This window comes from Cnephaeus nilssonii (assembly GCF_951640355.1).
Source record: "Cnephaeus nilssonii genome assembly, chromosome: 1".
In the NCBI taxonomy this organism is placed as follows: domain Eukaryota; kingdom Metazoa; phylum Chordata; class Mammalia; order Chiroptera; family Vespertilionidae; genus Cnephaeus; species Cnephaeus nilssonii.
In genome coordinates, this window is record NC_137072.1 from 22,215,634 (window position 1) to 22,223,113 (window position 7,480).

General features: G+C 44.8%; 1 pseudogene across 1 annotated transcript; it reads right to left on the reverse strand.

Annotated features, from left to right (window-relative positions):
* Window positions 1-6,161: 6,161 nt before the first annotated feature.
* LOC307102157 (large ribosomal subunit protein uL10-like) lies at window positions 6,162-7,165 on the reverse strand (annotated as a pseudogene). Its single transcript has one exon. The product of its transcript is annotated as a large ribosomal subunit protein uL10-like (transcript).
* Window positions 7,166-7,480: the final 315 nt, after the last annotated feature.

The window sequence follows — 7,480 nt, forward strand, 5'->3', positions numbered from 1 at the left end:
AAAAATTTTGTAACTTAATTTTTACAATATCCTGTTATACATGACTAGAGGCCCGGTGCATGAAAATTCATGCACTGGAGGGGGGGTCCCTCAGCCCAGCCTGCACCCTCTCACAGTCCAGGAGCCCTCAGGGGCGGGAGGTGACCCAGCAATAAGGGGAAGGTGACACCCCCATCACACCTCTGCTACTGCCACTGCCGGCAGCGCAAGCCTCGGCCGGCCCTGGTTACCTGTGCCTTGGGCCAGCCCTGGGCGGCTGGGTGCCTGAGGGGACTGGGGGACTCCAGAGGCAGGCGTGCGGAGTGGCCAGACCTGCTGGGGGCGGGCCCGGCCGTGCCACATGCCTGCCGCCCTGGTGGGGCTGAGGGAACTGGGCGCCGCCATCTTGTGGCTGTGGGTGCTGCCATCTTTGAGGGGATGGCAGTCAATTAGTATATTCCCTCCTTATTGGTTGTGGGCACCTCCATCTTTGTGAGGGTGTGACAGTCAATTAGCACATTCCCTCTTTATTAGATAGGATTATTAATAGCAAACTACAGCATTCGATAATGACTGATTACTATAATCGTGTTGCATTCATTTCCCTTACTCGACTTACGCACAGGCACACCATTTCTCTCCACTAATACTAGCAGCGAATATTTTAGCAGCCGATTGCCACGTCATTAGTCTTGGACTGACTTGTTTGGTGTGCGCAACAGGAAATATTTCGCTTTCAGAGAACAAGAAAAATAGGTTTATTTGCATTACGCTTATTATTTTGTGCAGTTATCCAGTGTCTGGTAAGTTAATGTTCAAGAATAAATATTAATTTTTATTAAAATGTTCTATTATTTTATGTTAATGATTACTCATTTATTTCAGCCCTTTGTATTCAGCATGTCTCTATGGAAATAAACCTTCATTTCTATGAAAATTGAAGCTTTTTTTTTTTTTTTGAGGCCCACATAAACTTAAACCTTATTTGGCCTGCGTTAGCCTTTGAGTTTGACGTGCTTGATGTAGAGAAAAAATTTTAAGAGGGAGGTCGCTCATGGGGTGTGTTTATTATTCACGGGGAGCATTTTTCAGGAGGAGCTGAATTGCTGTGGAGGAAAGGCAAACCTCATGTGAAGTCATGGGTTTACCCGGGGCCCAGTGGAAGGGGCAGAACTATGACCCTGTAACAGCTGCTCCTGGTGGGCAAGAGGGAACCGGGCACTCAGCCTCATGTCCACTTCTGGTAGCAGATCATAGCACATGGGTCCAGCTTGGCTTGCGTTCCAAGGCGAATGCCTGATACATGAGTTACTCATCAGAAAATTCATCAAGTTTTGTTTCTGTCCACCGTACAACTTTGAAGGTCATCATAGCGAATCCATAAATGCCACGTGGACTTTTTTTTAATGGGTTGATTCATTTATCATGTACAAGATTTAGGTATAATTTTTTTGGACTTTTAATAACATTCTGCCACCAGCAGCTGTCGGATGTGACAGTTCTTAGACATTTGTCTCTTCTTGATTTCTACAAATATTTCCTTTTCTAATAGGCCAGCCTATTTTCCTTCCAGGCCCATCGGGGGCTGAATGACATTATCTGGTATCACTTTTCTCTCCCTCAACTTCGAAATAGACCACTGCTCACCAGTGTATCGGTCTGCAAAAAGCCAACCTGATTTGGTGATTGATTGGTATTGAGATGAACCATGGTAACCTATTGTCCTCTTAAGTAACCGAGAGTTTTTGGGAAGTTGACCTGTGAACATTCAGACAGTGTTATTGTAAATACAATTTCTCTCTGTCCTGCTAGGAAAGGCACAGCCCTTATTTCTGAGGTGGAGTTATGAAGATTACGGGACACATGTGCATGGTTATTATCTGGTTCTTGAACATATTGGCCCATGGACAACACCAAAGAACCCCCAATTCTAAACAACTGGAGACGCTCTGGGAAGTGACGAATGTGTGGCAAACTGGGCGTCAGTCACTGTTAATGGGCCATGACCGATGGGAACCTTTCTGCCTCTTTCATGTTCACCCTGAAGGGTTTTTATTCCTAATGAAAACGTGCTAGGAGCGAAAGGTTGGGATAATAATTTCCTCTCTTTCCCTCATGTTGGCTTCAGTAGGCAAGTTCTCCTTTAATGAAACGCATGGAGGGCAAGTGTGAGAGCGTCCAGTTGAAGTCTGAGATGACCCTCTCTGACAGGGCCAGGGGCCCAAGGAAGCTGGGAACTGACCCCCTTCCCCACCCAAGGAAGCCACACCACGTGGCCACACTCAGACCCTTGTAGGGGAAGATTTTCAAAGAAGCAGGGTGTGTCACTGCAGCTGCTGCATCAAACAAAGGCAAACAGATGAAATTAATTTAGGCTTCAAAATCAGCCCCATTCTCTAATTCATAAAATACTTCAAACACGGCGAGAAATGTCATCTCCCAGATGATTGAGGCTAATCCACTTGATCTCTTTTTCCTCTTGCATCTGAATGCAAACTATCAAGACATACCTCACCAGTCAAAATAAACTCCTGGTTTCCAAAGCTTCTGTGGGCTTTTAAGAGTCTTCCCTGCTTACCCAAAACAAACTCAGTTTCTGACATGCTTAAGGGGCTGTGTGCAAAAAACAAAAGGAACAATGTACTCATTACCGGCTGTTAAGTTGCCAGCACCCGGCAATTAGAAGGTATGTCCCTGGAAACACTGCAAAAACAGCAGTTAGCCCCATTGTCTTCTCATTAACATGATTGTTATTTTAGGTCTCCAGGTACCACGCTTAAGAAACAAACATTCTTGGCTCCTAAGGCACTCCAGGAAAACCAGTTGCTGACAGCTAGGACTTGTGGAAAGGACCGTTTAATAAATTTGCACATCCTTGTGGTTGTAATAAATACACATTCACACCCATTCTATTGGACTAGATGCAGAAACCATTTAAAGGGACATCAAATTCCTGCCCAAGCAAATGGCTCTTGTCCTACCTATGATGTCAAAGCGGGCGCTGCTGAGTAATGAATCCTCCAGAGATGCAGAAATTTGGATTTTTCCTGCAACTTGCTCTGTTGTCAATGCCACCGACATAGCGGTAGAAGGAACTGCGGAGACTGATATTTGCACTCAGCCTGACATCCTCACTGCTTGGCAGTCATTGACAAATGATGACCCAATCTTTGCCATTTGCCAAGTGTGAGTGCTTTGTGCAAAGAGGAATGCCACTCTCCTAGATTCTGCATTCCTCCCGGTTTCCCTGTATGGGTGGAAAAAATGGCCAAGAATGTAAATGATTCAAATTCTCTTATGTTCTAAAGAAACACCCAAGCACTATATCTTTCCAAATTCTGTCAATATCCAATTTGCCATTTGATGCTGATGTGCTTTTCTTTCACAAGATAGATGCCTTCATAGTTCTTCCAATGTCACTAGAAAATGTGAAACACTCATTTCCTTTTTAGGTAAATAGGGAGGGGAAAGTCCCTTTTAAAAGGAGAGACACAAGGGATGTTTTTCTTAATTATAAAGACAGTATTTACTCTAAGATTAAAAGTATAATTGCAGTTGCTTAAGACTTGAACAGTTTTCAGAAAAAAAAGTCCCTAACGTTACATTCTCAGTAAATTTCGCAGGGCCTAATGTTTATTTTAACCCGAGCCATATATTTTCTTCCTGAGTGCAGTCTTCTGCGTTGACATTAGGCAGCGTGAGAGACTAAGATCATCGTGCAATTTCAATGACATGCTGGTTTATACTTTAATGGCCAACTTGCATTTTCAGGATTTTGTTAGATAAGACCATACAATGCTTTGTTAATTAAAACATGATCTTGGAAAACATGTATAGTTTATACAAAATAAACTCACGTCTTTAAAGTGGTTGTTTTTGATGAGAGCCTCCAAGAAATATCCTGTGTGGAGAGAAAAGTGAAACCGCTCCAGCTAGCAAAAACCAAACACCGAAAACCTTGAAAATCAGATGTTTTGCTCTTTATTAAGTCAGACTTAAGAGCATTACTAAGTTATAGCCTGACTGATTTTTCACTTTTTTTGGAAGAAAAACAAGTCTGGGCATTAAACTCGTAACAGCAATTATCAACTGCATGTGGGTTTAATTATGAAAAAAATTAAGGTTTTTATTTTTCATAATTGCCATCATCATGCTCCAATTTCCATGTCAAGCCTGGTGCTGAGTGGGAAGGATCGAAAGTGGCCTCCGGCTCACCCAGGCTCCTTAGCCTCCATTCTTGCCCCTTTCTTCTCCCAGCCCAAGATTTCTGCTTTCAGCCTCTAGTGGGACCTGCTGAAAACTCGTTATTTGGAGGAACTTTGTAAAGCTGTGGAGAAGAACAACTTTAATGAGGTCTGGGAGAGAGGAATCCTCAAGGCCAGGACTGAAATTCAGTATGGGATAATGTGGGGATGCCTTTTGCTCTGACTGTAACTCCATACATGGGGGTAGACTATCTGTGCATACATCAGGGACAGTTGTTCCAATTTCCTGCACACAATCTCGTGTGTGTGTGTGTGTATGTGTGTGTATGGGTGTTGTTGATAACTATAGTGAATCAGATGGCCCACTCACTGGCCTCTCTTTGTATTTATTTCTTATATTAATTAAATTTATCGGGGTAGCATTGGTTTATAACATTATATAAATTTCAAGTGTACAAGTTTATAATTCCATATCAGTATACTCTATTGTGGGCTCAACATGTGAAGTCTAGTCTTCTTTAGTTACCTTGTATTTGACCCCCTTTACCCTCTTCCTGTTCCCCCCGCATCCCCCTCTGATGGCCTCTCCTTAATGTTTGATTGCTTATAACCTGTTTTCTTCCAAAATGGATTCGAGGCAGTTTATAAAACACACAACAGGGTAAAAATCAAGAGAACAAGGTTGGAAAAAAATAAGTCTAGAGAGCAGGGATTGGCAGTCTTTCTGTTTCTTTTACAACTATCAGTTGTGCTGTTTGTGTCACAAAAGTAGCCATAGACAATAGTCAAATGAAACAGGCAGCAGGCTGGGCTTGTTCACAGGGACCTTAGTGTAGAATATTAAAATTAAGCTAACAAAAATATATTATAACTAGTGGCCCGGTGCACAAAATTCGTGCACGGTGTGTGTGTATGTGTGTGGGGGGGCAATGTCCCTCAGCCCAGCCTGCACCCTCTCCAATCTGAGACCCCCTCGGGGGATGTCCGACTGCCGGTTTAGGCCTGATCCCTGAACAGGCAGTCAGACATCCCTCTTACAATTCGGGACCGCTGGCTCCTAACCACTTGCCTGCCTGCCTGCCTGCCTGCCTGATTGCCCCTAACCACTTCTTCCTGCCAGCCTGATCGCTCCCTAACTGCTCCCCTGCCAGCCTGATCGATGCCTATCTGCTCCCCTGCCAGCCTGATAGCCCCCAACTGCCCTCCCTTGCTGGCCTGATGGCCCCCAAGGCTTTTATTGGTGTAGATATAATCCTTCACAGAAAATTTCACTAACCCTGCTTTACAATAAGGTGTGATGATTGAATCATTGGGGCCAGAAACCAAGATTTCCTTTCTTTGAATAGTGGAGGGAATAATTATCTTGTCTTTAAGTTGCCCTGAACATCAAATGAGATAATGACTTAGAAAAATATAAAAGTACATGTACTGAAAAGACAATAAAGTGGTAAAATAAAAAACACTATTTTTATTCTCCCCCTTCCTTCCTTTACAGCCTTTATTTAAACTTTGAAATTTATAAAAATTTCACTCCTATTTTCATTTCTTTACATTCAATATTATTTTGTATTAGTTTCAGGTTTTATATTGGTTACAAAATAGTGGTTAGACAATCATATACTTTACAAAGTGTTCCCCGATATTTCCAGTACCCACCTGGCATCATACCATCATTACAACACTATTGACTATATTCCCTATTTAAGTGACAATAGGTTTACAGGTTCCTTCCAATCTTCCTTTTGTGTTGCTTGCCTTTCCTTTTCTTTCTCACTTCTTCCCTCCTTTTCTTTTCTTTTCTTTTCTTTTCTTTTCTTTTCTTTTCTTTTCTTTTCTTTTCTTTTCTTTTCTTTTCTTTTCTTTTCTTTCTTTCTTTCTTTCTTTCTTTCTTTCTTTCTTTCTTTCTTTCTTTCGAGAAGTAAGCCTTTATTTCCTGTTTCTCAAATAGAGCTGGCTGAGCTGGTTGCTTTTTGGTAATTAATCAAAGAGACCAAATCCCATATCCTTGTCCAACTCCTCCGACTCTTCCTTCGCTTCAGCCTTGGCTGGGGCTGCAGCAGCAGCAGGAGCAGCAGTGGTGGCGGTGGCCACAGGGGCAGCAGCCACCGAGCAGATGGATCAGCCCAGAAGGCCTGGACCTTTTCAGCACGTGGGAAGGTGTAATCGGTCTCCACAGACAAAGAGAACTCGCTTGTACCCATTGATGATAGGATGGGTACTGACGCAACAGCTGGGTAACCAATCTGAAGGCTTACGCTGGCAACATTGCGGACACCCTCCAGGAAGCGGGAATGCAGAGTGTCCTCTGTGATGTCCAGCACTTCCGGGTTGTAGATGCCGCCCTTGTCAAACACCTGCTGGATGATCAGCCCAAAGGAGAAGGGGGAGATGCTCAGCATGTTCAGCAGTGTGGCTTCGCTGGCTCCCACTTTGCCTCCAGTCTTAATCAGCTGTACATCACCCAGGATTTCAGTGGTGCCCCTGGAGATGGTAGTGGTGATGCCTAAAGCCTGGAAGAAGGAGGACTTCTCTGGCCCCAGACCAGTGTTCTGGGCTGGCACCGTGATTTCACACGGGGCAATGGCACCAGCGCGGGCAGCAGCTGGCACCTTATTGGCCAGCAGCATGTCCCTGACCTCAGTGAGGCCCTCCTTGGTGAACACAAAGCCCACGTTCCCCTGGATATGCGGCAGCAGTTTCTCCAGAGCTGGGTGTTTTCCAGATGTCCTCGGATGGCCTTGCGCATCATGGTGTTCTTGCCCATCAGCACCACAGCCTTCCCGCGGAGGGACATGCGGATCTGCGGCATCTGCTTGGAGCCCACATTGTCTGCTCCCACAATGAAGCATTTTAGATAATCATCCAAAAGGTGGATGATCTTAAGGAAGTGGTTGGACTTCCAGGTCGCCCTGTCTTCCCTGGGCATCACGGCGGTGCATCAGGGATTGCCACGCAGGGTTTAAAGACGATGTCACTCCCATGAGGACGCCTGGCGAGAGGAAGCCCTCATTTTCCTTATATAGTATCTCAATTGGCCTTCAAAGGTCAGCGAAGACACTGGGACACCCTTAACCCATTTTACAGACCAGAAAACTGAGTCCAGGGAGCCCTCACAGCCATGCTCTCTGCCCTTCCTAAGGGGCAGCCGCGGGCCAAACAGAACAAACCTCCCCGTCAGGCTTCCGAGCCTCATTCTCAAGCACCTCTTCATCGCAATGCTCCACATTCTTTCCTCTCCCCCGCCCCCCCCATTCTTTATTGTCCCCCCTTCTCTGGAGCAGGTGGTAGGCTTCGCA